Consider the following 13,849-nt stretch of genomic DNA (forward strand, 5'->3'; position numbering starts at 1 on the left):
GATTCCGTCTACACATACTGCTGCCTTGGGTAAAAACAGCCAGCATAATCAAGGACCCCATGCACCCCGGACATTCTCTCTTCCACCTTCTTCCGTCGGGAAAAAGATACAAAAGTCTGAGGTCACGTACCAACCGACTCAAGAACAGCTTCTTCCCTGCTGCTGTCAGACTTTTGAATGGACCCACCTCGCATTAAGTTGATCTTTCTCTGTACCCTGGCTATGACTGTAACACTACATTCTGCACTCTCTCCTTTCCTTCTCTATGAACGGTATGCTTTGTCTGTATAACGCGCAAGAAACAATACTTTCCACTGTACCCCGATACATGTGACAATAGTAAATCAAGTCAAATCAATTAAGATTTTAATGTCCCTTCAGGGAAGGAAATCTGCCATCCCCACCCGGCCTGGCCTACATGTGACTCTGGAGCCACAGCAATGTGGTTGACCCACTGAAATGGCTGAATGAGGCACTCAAGGGCAATTAGGGATGAGCGACAATGTTGGGCCTTGCCAGCCACACCCATGTCTCAAGAAAGGATGAGGGTAAAATATGACGGGAGGGAAGAATTTGCTTTAGTTTGTAAGAGTGCTTCATTTCAGCTTGGTGTGGCTGCCATCAAGGAGTCCATGGGGGGGCTCTGGTAGTTGGTCACCATAACCCAAACGCCTGCTCCCCCCCCCCCCCCACTCCCCCACCCACTACCTCGGAACAGGGGATGTGTGACCCACGGCTGCGGACGGCCCCCGGAATATCCAGTCCGCCATCTTGTCGGAGCGCGAAGTGCTTCCAAAATGGCCACTGGGTAGAACGTATCATCGGAAAACAGGCCTACCTTTGGGGAACTCAGTCCGGGGATCACCGAGTTGCATTCTCTGGGCAGCGTCGGGAGAACTGTGGCAAAAGCGGGCGCTCGCCGCCATCTCTCCTTGGGTGAAGTCTTCGCTTGTCTGTGGCGCCATAATCGCGGCTCATCTTCACTGAGGTTAGTCTGAAGAGACGAGGATGTTTCCTGGAATTACCGGTCGCACCGCCCTGAAACCACGGCCTCAGTTCACTGGAAGAATGACAAAGACATCCGTCAGAAAGGCAACATCGTTCTTCAAAGGCTTTTTGCACCTTTGACTGCGTGCAGATGAGTTGAGAGAAACCACACACCAGCGACTCTCTGTTGTAACCGACTTGCGGTCGCTTATCATTAACCCCTCGCCTGCTGGATGTGACTGAAAGTCAGCACTTATCTGCCTTCTCATCGTTACAGCCCTCACCTTTCGTATTTGAAACCGTCTTCCTTCTCTCAGGACTATGAGTTATCGCAGCCTCCAGAAGTGCCCTGGATTCCCAACCCAAGACAGGAAACTGGGCAGCACGGTGGTTAGCGCTGCTGCCTCACAGCGCCACGGACCCGAGTTCGATTCCCGGCCTTGGGTCACTGCGTATGGAGTTTGCACATTCTCCCCGTGTCCGCGTGGGTTTCCTCCGGTTTCCTCCCACAGTCTGAAAGACGCGCTGGTTAGGGTGCATTAGCCGTGCTAAATTCTCCTTCAGTGTACCCAAAGTTTGGGGGTGGCATCGGGTGGCCCAGTGGTTAGCGCTGCTGCCTCACGGCGCCAGGGAGCCGGGTTCGATTCCCGGCCTCGGGTCACTGTCTGTGCAGAGTTTGCACGTTCTCCCCGTGTCTGCGTGGGTTTCCACCGGGTGCTCCGGTTTCCTCCCACAGTCCGAAAGACGTGCTGGTTAGGGTGCATTGGCCGTGCTAAATTCTCCCTCAGTGTACCCACGGTGGCACAGTGGTTAACACTGTTGCCTCACAGCGCCAGGGACCCAGGTTTGATTCCTGGGGGGTTTGACACTTTTATTTTTAATTAGTAGGCTGACATTAACACTGCAATGACGTTACTGTGAAAATCCCCTAGTCGCCACACTCCAGCGCCTGTTCGGGTTACACTGAGGGAGAATTTAGCACGGCCGATGCACCCTAACCAGCGCATCTTTTGGAGGAACCTGGAGGAAACCCACGCAGACACGGGGGGGCAGAAAGCCTAGCCCTTACCCTCCTGAGTCTTCCTGTCATTCACCGCTCCAGCCTCGATGTTCCGAACTCTGGACCTCACCCCTCTGCCGACACGAATTTGTTAAACGCCTGACCTTTGCCTCCCTGTGGAGATATCCTGCTCCTTGAAGAACATTCCAGCCCCTGTGACTGTCTCCCTCCACACATACCTTCCGTCCGATACAGTCAATGAATAACCCGGGATCGGGGCTGGGCGCCAGATAAGATTTCACTGAGTGTACAAACGCGATAGCGTTGGGGATTGCATTCTCAACTCACCACCTCCCCCCCACTGCTATCCTGAACCTTTTGGAGTTCTCCCCCACCTGTATCTACCCCATTGTCGACACCGTGGCAAAAAAAATTATTCGCTCATTATCTCGTGGCTGTCGGTGGGAGCTTGCTGTGCACAAACCAGCTGTCACATTTTCCTTACTGAATCAGGGACTTCAAAAGTGCTGAGGTTGCAAAGCACTTTGGCGCCTCTTGAGGTCATGAAAGGCACTATATAAATGCAGCTCTTGATTTTTGTACATGGTTTCCCTGTAAACATTTGCCCCTCTCTTCAGATCCATCTATTTTGTCCCCATTCCCAGAGGGAATCTTGCACCAGCCAGCACAGGAAGAGGCCACTCAGCCCATCGCCCTCTTTAAAAGAGCTACCCGGTTTAAAAAGTTTATTTATTAGTGTCACAAGTCGGCTTACGTTAACACGGCAGTGAAGTTACTGTGAAAATCCCTTAGTCGCCACACTCCTGTTCGGGGCCAATGCACCCTAACCACCACGTCTTTTGGACCGTGGGAGGAAACTGGAGCACCCGGAGGAAACCCACGCAGACACGGGGAGAATGTGCACAGACAGTGACCCAACCCGGGAATCGAACCCGGATCCCTGGCGCCGTGAGGCAGCAGTGCCAACCACTGTGCCACCATATCTTCCACAAATCCAACACCCCCGGGCTCTATCCCTAAATCCCGGCAAAGCTGTGCTGTTAAAAAGTGTTTATCCCATTTCCTTTTTGGGGTCGCTTTTATCATTTGCCTCCCTTGCCTGGATGGATGCAGCTCCAATAACACTCTGGAAGGTCAATGCCATTGAGGACAAAGCAGCCCTGCTGGACTGGAAGCTCATCCACAACCTCAAGTATTGCCCATCATTGCTCACACTATTAGACGCACGGCAGCCACACATAGCAAGGCTCCTTAGACTGGCACCGTCCAAACCCGCCATCCCCTCTGCAACCAGATATGAGAAAGGCAGCAGATACCTGGGAACACCACCAACTGAAGGTTCCCCTCCACGTTACTCACTATCCCCACTTGGAAACGTATTGGCCCTTCCTTCGCTGGGTCAAAATCCTAGGACGGCACCGCCGCCTCGCAGCGCTGGCTTCGATTCCTGGCTCTGGTCGCTGTCTGTGTGGAGTCTGCACATTGTCCCCGTGTCTGCGTGGGTTTCCTCCGGGTGCTCCGGTTTCCTCCCACAGCCCAGAAGGTGTGATGACACCACTAGACCATCACCTCCCCAATTCATTTCCAGGATGTAGGCATCACTGGCTTGGCCAGCAATTATTGCCCATCCCTAACTGCCCCTTGAGACGGTGGCGGTGAGCTAACCTCTTGGACTGTTGTAGTTCCTCAGGTGTAGGTACACCCACAGTGCTGTTAGAGAGGGAATCCCTGGATTTTTTTGACCCAGTGACAGTGAAGGAATGGCCAAGACAGATGGGTGAGTGGCTTGGAGTGGAACATCCAGGAGGCAATGTTCCCATGTATCTGATATTAAAATGGATGGGATTGTTGTCTGTGCAGGCTTGATGGGCTGAATGGCCTCATTCTGCTGCTCTGGAGGGATTCTATGGTTCTAGGACAAGGGTGGGGGTGGAGAGCGGAGGCAGGCCCAGGATATGGGCAGAAAGCTGGCTAGCACTGCTGGTGGAGTTGGGGAGAAGTTGTCACCAAGCTCTCTATCCTCGCCAGTGCCAATCTCCCCCCCCCCCCCAATATCTCGAGGTAAGCGGGAACATTTGCATTTGGATTCTGCCAGATCAGAGCGTACGGTTCATGGGAAGGTGGTGGCGCAACGGGATTGTCGCTGGACTTGTAAACCAGAGACTCAGGGTAATGCTCCAGAGTTCAAATCCCACCACGGCAGATGGTGGAATTTGCTTTCAATAAAAACAACCCGGAATTAAGAATCTGCTGATGATCATGAAACCATTGATGATTGCTGTAATCTAATGCCCTTTAGGGAAGGAAATCTGCCTTCCTTACCCGGTCTGGCCTACATGTGACTTCAGAGCCACAGCAATGCGACTGACTCTTAAATATCCCCTCAAGGGCAACAAATGGTGTCCCAGTGAGCCCCACATCCCATAAAACCAAAAAAAAGCAATACACAGTACATCATTCATTCTTATCATTGGCGGTTAATAGTGAAACCTAGATAACTAACCCACTACACAGGAGAATGTAATAAGCTCTACTTAACCAAGTTCATTCCCTTTGGGGAGTCTGCTTCCTTTGAAGCTCACCACCGAACAAAATCCACATCAGCAGCACCGTGGCACAGAGCCAGGGACCAGGGTCCAATTCTTGTCTTGGGTCATTGTCTGTGTGGAGTTTGTACATTCTCCGTGCTTGCGTGAGTTTCCTCCGGGTGCTCCGGTTTCCTCCCATAGTCCGAAAGACACACTGGTTAGGTGGATTGGCCATGCTAAATTGCCCCTTGGTGTCCAAAGATGTGTGGGTTAGGTGGATTGACCATGCTAAATTGTCCCTTAGTGTCCAAAGATGTGCAGGTTAGGTGGATTGGCCATGCTAAATTGCCCCTTAGAGTCCAAAGATGTGTAGGTTAGGTGGATTGGCCATGCTAAATTGCCCCTTAGTGTCCAAAGATGTGTAGGTTAGGTGGATTGGCCATGCTAAATTGCCCCTTAGTGTCCAAAGATGTGTAGGTTAGGTGGATTGGCCATGCTAAATTGCCCCTTAGTTTCCAAAGATGTGCAGGTTAGGTGGATTGGCCATGCTAAATTGCCCCTTAGAGTCCAAAGATGTGTAGGTTAGGTGGATTGGCCATGCTAAATTGCCCCTTAGTGTCCAAAGATGTGTAGGTTAGGTGGATTGGCCATGCTAAATTGCCCCTTAGTGTCCAAAGATGTGTAGGTTAGGTGGATTGGCCATGCTAAATTGCCCCTTAGTATGAGGCAGATTAGCAGGGTAAATAGGTCGGGTCACAGGGATAGGGCCTGGGTGGTGTTATGGTCGGTTCAGGCTCGATGGGCTGAATGGCCTCCTTCTGCAGTGCAGGGATTCTATGCTTCAAAAACATGTGCCAAAAGGCATGCCTGCACATTCTCTGCACTGAATGTTAAACAAGAAGTACGAGAAGGACACTGAACAAGTCTGAATGTAATCATGTTTGGTCACACAAACAGATCAAGGAATGTTCGAATTCAGAAGCGTTTGCATCACTGCGGATATATTTACATCTCCAAAGTTCCCTTACGTACATTTTGCTCCACATCTCACAGGTGCTGCAGGATCTTATTCCCGTTTGCAATGCAGCACGGAAAACGTATCCAAGATCTTTTGACTCACTTCCTAAAGCCTTTCCCAATTTCCACTGGATTTGCTGTGCAGTTGGGAAATGAGTCACAGAGCAGAATTTTCGCCTCCCCGCCCGCCAGGGGAATCACAGCGGGCAGGAGGGATGGGGGGGAAAGGAACCAAAGGTCTATTGGCATTGGGCGGGATTTTCCAGCCTTGGGGTGCGCGCAGCGGGAAAATCCTGGTCCTGTAGTCACACAGCGCACAAATGGCCCTTTGGCCCATCGCGCCCATGCCAATAATAAACACCACTAAAGTCCAGGGGCATCCCAAAAAGCTTTTGAAGCCATCGCTGATGCGGTGTGGCAGCAACCTTGTGCCCATTTATTTGAAACAAGTAAGGCTTACATTAACACTGCAATGAAGTTACTGTGAAAATCCCCACACACTCTGGCACCTGTTCGGGTACACGGAGGGAGAATTTAGCACGGCCAACGCACCCTAGCCAGCACGTCTTTCAGACTGTGGGAGGAAACCCACGCAGACACGGGGAGAACATGCAAACTCCACACACTGACCCGGGAATCGAAGCCGGGCCACTGGCACCGTGAGGCAGCAGTGCTAACCACTGCACCGCTCCGTTAAAACAGAGTTGAGAAGCAACTATTTCTCCCAAAGGGTTGTGATTCTGTGGAATTCGCTACCCCAAAGTGTGGTGGGTGCTGGGACAGTGAGTAAATTTAAGGAGGAGTGAGACAGATTTTTAATTGGTAATGGGGTTGAAGGGTTATGGGGAGAAGGCAGGAAAATGGGGATGAGGAGCGTATCAGCCATGATCGAATGGCGGAGTGGACTCGATGGGCCGAATGGCCTAATTCTGCTCCTGTACTTTATGAACTCCCTCGCTACTGTGCGGACATCTCTGTGGAGTGGGAATTTGAACCTGTTACCTCGGGCTCAATGAGCTGAGGAAACTGCCCACAGTGACAAGTCGCACAACACCAGGTTAAAGTCCAACAGGTTTATCTGGTAGTAAACGCCACTAGCTTTCGGAACGCTGTTCCTTCGTCAGGGAGATTTCTCACCGTGTTTACCCCAGTCCAACGCCGGCATCTCCACATCGAAACTGTCCAGCCAGCCACAGCTGGAGGTCTGAGTCAGAGAGGAGCGAGGGCATGCAGGGCACTGGATAAACTCGCACTGGCACAGTCACGGTGGCACAGCCTGGGCACTCCTCTGAGCTTCGCACATGAGGCAGTCCAGTTGCCTCTCCTAGTTGGACGTGTAGCAGTGTGGAACTCGCTGGGAAGGAGAATGAAAACTCTTTCCTCTATATTCAGCGATTTGTTGTTCCTCTCCGGATGCTTTTTATCCGGCTTTCTCACACCACAAGTAGGAAGAGGCAAGGCCTACGTAAGCACCACAGGATTCCTGAGGCTGCACGTACTATTTCCCTCTGTAGCAGCTGCAACAAGTTGACATTGAGGGTGCAAGACTTCACTAAACGCTAGTCAATAAACTCTCCGCCCTGTCTCATTCGGGATCCTGCCGCTTACATTCAACAGTGATTTCGGAGTTGGTACTCCTTGGGTTCAAGTCTTTCTTCAGGGATGGGAGGATAATCTAGTTGGCACTTGGTATCAATGAAGAACTGCACCTTTAGAAGTGCTGCCTCTCTGGGGATTGGTTTAGCTCGGTTGGCTGGATGGCTGGTTCGCGATGCAGAACAATGCCAACAGCGCAGGTTCAATTCCTGTATCAGCTGAGGTTATTCATAAAGGTCTTGCCTTGTCAGCCTTGCCCCCTCGCCCAAGGTGTGGTGACCATCAGGTTAAATCACCACTAGTCACAGTCTATGGTCATCTGGGACTATGGTGACTTTACCTTTACAAAGGCTGCAACAACATGTTCCAAAAATGGAATGGGATCAAACAGTCACTGGGGGGTTATCTAGCCCACCACAGGAATTGTAACTGGGGGGGGGGCATGCAGAGATCTGTGGCCTCGGATGGGATTTTCCAGTTTTAAGACCCTAAGACATAGGAGCAGAATTAGGCCACTCCGCCCATCGAGTCTGCTCCGCCATTCAACCACGGCTGACATTTTTCTCAGCCCACATGCTTTTCCCCATAACCTCTGATCCCCTTATTAATCAAGAACCTATCTATCTCTGTCTTAAAGACACTCAATGACCTGGCCTCCACAGCCTTCTGCGGCAAAGAGTTCCACAGATTCACCAGTCTCTGGCTGAAGAAATTCCTCCTCATCTCTGTTTTAAAGGATTGTCCCTTTAGCCTGAGGTTGTGCCCTCTGGTTCTAGTTTTTTCTAATAGTGGAAACATCCTCTCCACGTCCACTCTATCCAGGCCTCGCAGTATCCTGTAAGTTTCAATAAGATCCCCCCTCATCTTTCTAAACTCCAACGAGTACAGACCCAGAGTCCTCAACCGTTCCTCATACGACAAGCTCCTCATTCCAGGGATCATTCTTGTGAACCTCCTCTGGACCCTTTCCAAGGCCAACATCCTTACTTAGATACAGGGCCCAAAACCGCTTACAATATTCCAAATGGGGGTCTGACCAGAGCCTTATACAGCCTCAGAAGTACATCCCTGCTCTTGTATTGTAGCCCTCTCGACATGAATGCTAGCATTTGCCTTCCTCACCGCCAACTGAACCTGCAAGCTCACCTTAAAAGAATTTTGAACAATGAGTCCCAAATCCCCCATTGGGGCGAGAGGGGTGGGGGTTAGAAAAATCCCGCTCATAACTTCATTGGCCCAAACTCTAGTCTTGCCCGCCCTGGTGTGGGCAAAGCTCTCCGTTTCCATTTCCAAAGGAAATCTCTGTTGACCCGAGTGAGACCAAAACATCCCCCACCCCCCCCACCCCCTGTAGTGTAATGCAGCACAGAAAAGGCCCTTCAGCCCATTGAGTCTCTCACTGACAATACCTGCTATTGAAGACACAGCAATCCCATTTTTCTGCACTTGTCCCATAGCCTTGAACGTTACGACATTCCAAGTGCTCATCTTTTAACGGTTGTAAGGTCTCCGGCCCCCCAGGCAGCCCACTCCCGATTCCCACCACCCTCTAATGTTTTCTCAAATCCCGTAATCCTACCCTAAAACCGCGCCTCCTCGTGACTGGTCCCTCAACCAAAGCGCACACTGCCCTCATACCCCCTCATAATCTTATCCACCTCAAGCATGTTTCCCCCCCTCAGGCTTCTTTACTCCAGAGAAAACAATCCCAGCCTATCCCGTCTCTCCTTGTAGCTCCATCCCAGGCAACATCCTGGTGAATCTCCTCTGTAACCCCCCTCCAGTGCAATCCTTCCTATAGTGAGGTGACAGAAGTCTATCTGTGGCCTAACCAATGCTCTGTACAGCTTTAACATTACCTCTTTGCTCCTATATTCTCTAGCCTGACTGATGAAAGCAAGTGTCCCATACGCCTTCTTCACTGTCCGCCTATTCAGGGATTCGTGAATAAATACCCCAAGGTTCCTCTGAGTTTGCCCCCTGTAGACTTACAGTCCCAGCAAATTTCCAAAGTGGGCCGTGCACATAAGGAATAAAACTGACAGCGCTATTGCGGCACGGTGGTTAGCACTGCTGCTTCAGGGACCTGGGTTCGATTCCCGGCTCGGGTCACTGTCTGTGTGGAGTTTGCACATTCCCCTCGTGTCTGCGTGGGTTTCCTCTGAGTGCTGCGGTTTCCTCCCACAGTCCAAAGACGTGTGGGTTAGGTTGATTGGCCATGCTAAAATTGCCCCTTAGTGTCTTGAGATGCATAGGTCAGAGGGATTAGTGGGTAAATATGTAGGGATATGGGGGTAGGGCCTAGGTGGGACTGTGTTTGGTGCAGACTTGATGGGCCAAATGGCCTCTTTCTACATTGTAGGGTTTCTATTGGATTATCACAACACACCTCTGGATGATGGCTACCTCAGCTTGGGCTCCAGGGTAATATCAACAACCTTTGTCTTTAACCGTGGAATATATCACAGGGGTAACAGAAGACAAACATTTTCTGATTTTACAATAACCCACGCCCGATCAGAGGTGATTTTTTTCCCACTCTGATGTTCCCTGCGGCCTGCACCTCAGGCAGAGGCCTGTGGGAAAGGCCTCTGGTTAGCCTCACAGAATGGGTAGGACAAGGGAGGCCATTCGGCCCATTGTGTCCCTGCTAGCTCGCTCCTTCTGCTTGCGGCCCATCAATTATTTCTTTTTTCTCTTCAGACAACTGTCCAATTCCCTTTTGAAAACCACAACTAAATGCTCAGGCTGTGAATTCCAGATCCTAGCCTTGTGCTGTATCTGAACCATTATCCCTCCCGTTACCTTTGCTTCTTTTCACCCCATGCCCATCGGTTTTCAATCCCACTACCAATGGAGACATATTTCTCGGTCTCCACTCTTGTCCAGAACGCCCCTCACAATTTTGGACGCCTCCCATCAAATTTCCACTCAGCCTTCCCTTCTCCAAATCGGTCCATGGAACTGAAGTCCCTCGTCTCCGGAACTGTCGTCATGAACCTTTTCTGTATTCTCTCCAAAGCCTTCATCTGCTGAAAACATGGTGCCCAGAATTGAACCCATCACCGTATTACTGATGAATCACAGATTCCCTATAGTGCAGAAGGAGGCCATTCGGCCCTGAGTCAGCACTGACTTGCCAACGGACCATCACACGCAGGCCCTAGCCCCATGTATTTATCCCACTGATTCCCCCTAGTCAAAACATCCTGGGACACCAAGGGGTAACTTAACATGGCCAATCCACCTAACCTGCACATCTTTGGACATTAAGAGGCAATTTAACATGGCCAATCCACCTAACCTGCACATCTTTGGACATTAAGAGGCAATTTAACATGGCCAATCCACCTAACCTGCACATCTTTGGACATTAAGAGGCAATTTAGCATGGCCAATCCACCTAACCTGCACATCTTTGGACATTAAGAGGCAATTTAGCATGGCCAATCCACCTAACCTGCACATCTTTGGACATTAAGAGGCAATTTAACATGGCCAATCCACCTAACCTGCACATCTTTGGACTTTAAGAGGCAATTTAGCATGGCCAATCCACCTAACCTACACATCTTTGGACATTAAGAGGCAATTTAGCACGGCCAATCCACCTAACCTGCACATCTTTGGACATTAAGAGGCAATTTAACATGGCCAATCCACCTAACCTGCACATCTTTGGACATTAAGAGGCAATTTAACATGGCCAATCCACCTAACCTACATATCTTTGGACCTGGAAAAAACCCACACAGACATGGGGGGAACATGCCGACTCCACAGAGACAGTCACCCAAGGCCGGAATTGAACCCAGGTCTCTGGCGCTATGAGGCAGCAGTGCTAGCCACTGCATCGCCATGCCTTCTACAAAGCAGTTAAAGCTGAAGCGGTGTTTCATACAACTTTAATATAATTTACTCACTTTGTTTTAAACTCTTTTTCCCTGATGCCCAGGATTTTGAAAGCCTTATTTACAGCTTTCTCACCCTGCCCTGCCACTCTTAGTGACTTCATAGAAGAATACAGTGCAGAAGGAGGCCATTTGGCCCATCAAGTCTGCACTGACCACAATCCCACCCAGTCCCTATCCCCACAACTCCATGCATTTACTCCAGCTAGTTCTTCTGACACTAAGGGGCAATTTATCGGGGTCAGTCCACCTAACCCGCACATCTTTGGACTGTGGGAGGAAACCGGAGCAAACCCACGCAGACACAGGGGAGAACGTGCAAACCCCACTCCAACAGTGACCCGAGCCGGGAATCGAACCTGCTGTGGTGAGGCAGTGGTACTAACCACCCTGCTGTCCTCTGGCTCCAATTCAGAACTGCACCCTTTATCCGATTTCCTTATTCTTCCAACCAAAATGAATCACCTCACACTTTCTCTGCATTAAACTCTAGCTGCCTCCCGTCTGCCCATTCCGTCAGCCCGCCTGTATCCTCTAGATGTCTATCACCATCATTTCCCCCCCCCAACCGACTTCACAATACGTCCCAGAACTGGCACCCTCTGCCACTGTCGAAATGGTGCCCTGTACGGCCAAGCCTGGGTGATGGATATAGATCCAGAAACGTACATCACCACAGGATGTGCCACCCTCGGGAGGGACCAAAAAGGGAAATATGCAAAGAAGGGATAAAAATACATCGTTGTACGCACAGTTTACCTCATTGTGGGCTCAGAACCGCAATCCTTTCGTAACCGACATTCAAGGCACACTGAGATTATACCCTTTGCATAAATCGCGTGTTTATGCTACCTTGGGTAATATATACTGCGGAGGTCTTAACCATTGCTGTTGACAGAATCTGCTTGCCAGCTGTGCCCTGTTTGTGTGGGAGACGGAGGTCACTAACGCTGCCAGTTTTATACTCCCAGAGACTCCCGGGATGCCAGACACAGATGAGCGGCAACTGCCTCACCAGATCTGAAAGCTGGTGTGTGGGTGGGCCAGTAATAAACTCTGCAGGAGCGCCGCACTGAATCAAATGGGAGTGCCAGATGTGATAGCTCCTGCCCAGTGTCTACAACGCACGGGGAGTTTACAACAAAGTGAGCCTGACCGTTATCACGACCTTTCTCCCAATCCCCTCCTTAAACATCCCTCCGCCATCAGCGTGCACTGACAACAGCGTGGGCGCAAGCTACAGGATGCACCCCCAGAACCCCCACAGTGCACAATCAGGCCATTCAGCCCATCTACAGTTTGCAGCAGTTTTGGAACAAACCATCCATACAGAAGGAACAGGAGAGAATGCAGAATGTAGTGTTACATAAGAACATAAGAAATAGGAGCAGGAGTAGGCCATCTAGCCCTTCGAGCCTGCCCCGCCATTCAATAAGATCATGGCTGATCTGTCGTGGCTCAGTTCCACTTTCCCGCCCTCTCCCCATAACCCTTAATCCCCTCTCTTATCAAAAACCCATCAACCCGCACCTTAAAAATATTTAGCGAGGCAGCCTCCACCACTTCAACGGGCAGAGAATTCCAGAGATTCACCACCCTTTGAGTGAAGAAATTCTTCCTCAACTCCGTTCTAAACCGCCCCCCCTTTATCTTGAGGCTGTGCCCCCTAGTCCTACTGTCCTTTTTGAGCGGGAAGAGTCTCTCCACCTCTATCCTATCCATCCCATTCATCATCTTATACGTCTCAATGAGATCTCCCCTCATTCTTCTAAACTCTAACGAGTACAAGCCTAGTTTATTCAGCCTCTCCTCATAGCTCAACCCCCTCAACTCCGGCATCAGCCTAGTAAACCTCCTCTGCACTCCCTCCAACAGTCATAGTTGGCGTGTAGAGAAAGGTCAACTTAACGCAAGGTAGGTCCATTCAAAAGTCTGACAGCAGCGGGAAGAAGCTGTTCTTGAGTCAGTTGGTACGTGACCTCAGACTTTTGTATCTTTTGCCTGACGGAAGAAGGTGGAAGAGAGGATGTCCGGGGTGCGTGGGGTCCTTAATGATGCTGGCTGCTTTTCTGAGGCAGCGGGAAGTGTAGACAGAGTCAATGGATGGGAGGCTGGTTTGCCTGATGGATTGGGCTACACTTACAACCTTTTGTAGTTTCTTGTGGTCTTGGGCAGAGCAGGAGCCCATACCAAGCTGTGATACAACCAGAAAGAATGCTTTCTAGGGTACATCTGGCAATTAACAATGGCCAAATAAAAAGCTGCCCAAATTCCCAAAATTGGATTCAAAGGAGACCTGGGATAAAGAAGGAGGCCATTTGGACCATTGTATCACTCCCCTGTTCTATCTCCTTAACTTCCCAAATATTTCCATGGGTAAGTGTATTTTTTAAATTTATTTATTTGTGGGATGTGGGCATCTCTGGCTGGCCCAGTACTTACTACCCATCCCTAATTGCCCTTGAACTTGCTCAGCCCATTTCAGAGAAAGCTGTGGCTCTGGAGTCACATGTAGGCCAGACTGGGTAAGGATAGCAGATTTCCTTCCCTAAAGGACGTTAGTGAACCAGATGGGTTTTTCCGACAATGGTTTCATGGTCATCAGTAGATTCTTAACCCCAGATATTTATTATTGAATTCAAATTCCACCATCTGCCGTGGTGGGATTCGAACCCATGCCCCCAGAGGTTATCCTGGGCTCTGGATTACTAGCCCAGTGGCAATACCATTGTGCCATCACCTTAGCTAAAGCGCTTATCAAAAGCGGATGATAATTTGAAGCCCTCTTA

General features: G+C 50.2%; 1 long non-coding RNA gene across 1 annotated transcript in view; it reads right to left on the reverse strand.

Annotated features, from left to right (window-relative positions):
* Positions 1-978: 978 nt before the first annotated feature.
* LOC145361097 (uncharacterized) overlaps positions 979-13,849 on the reverse strand; it is a 76,442-nt gene continuing 63,571 nt past the window's right edge. The window contains exon 3 of the long non-coding RNA XR_013889801.1: positions 979-1,060. This is a non-coding gene — a long non-coding RNA (uncharacterized LOC145361097). The remainder of the gene's footprint in view (positions 1,061-13,849) is intronic.

The sequence above is a fragment of the Carcharhinus amblyrhynchos genome, chromosome 33, assembly GCF_965287045.1.
Source record: "Carcharhinus amblyrhynchos chromosome 33, sCarAmb.v2.hapA, whole genome shotgun sequence".
Lineage (NCBI taxonomy): Eukaryota > Metazoa > Chordata > Chondrichthyes > Carcharhiniformes > Carcharhinidae > Carcharhinus > Carcharhinus amblyrhynchos.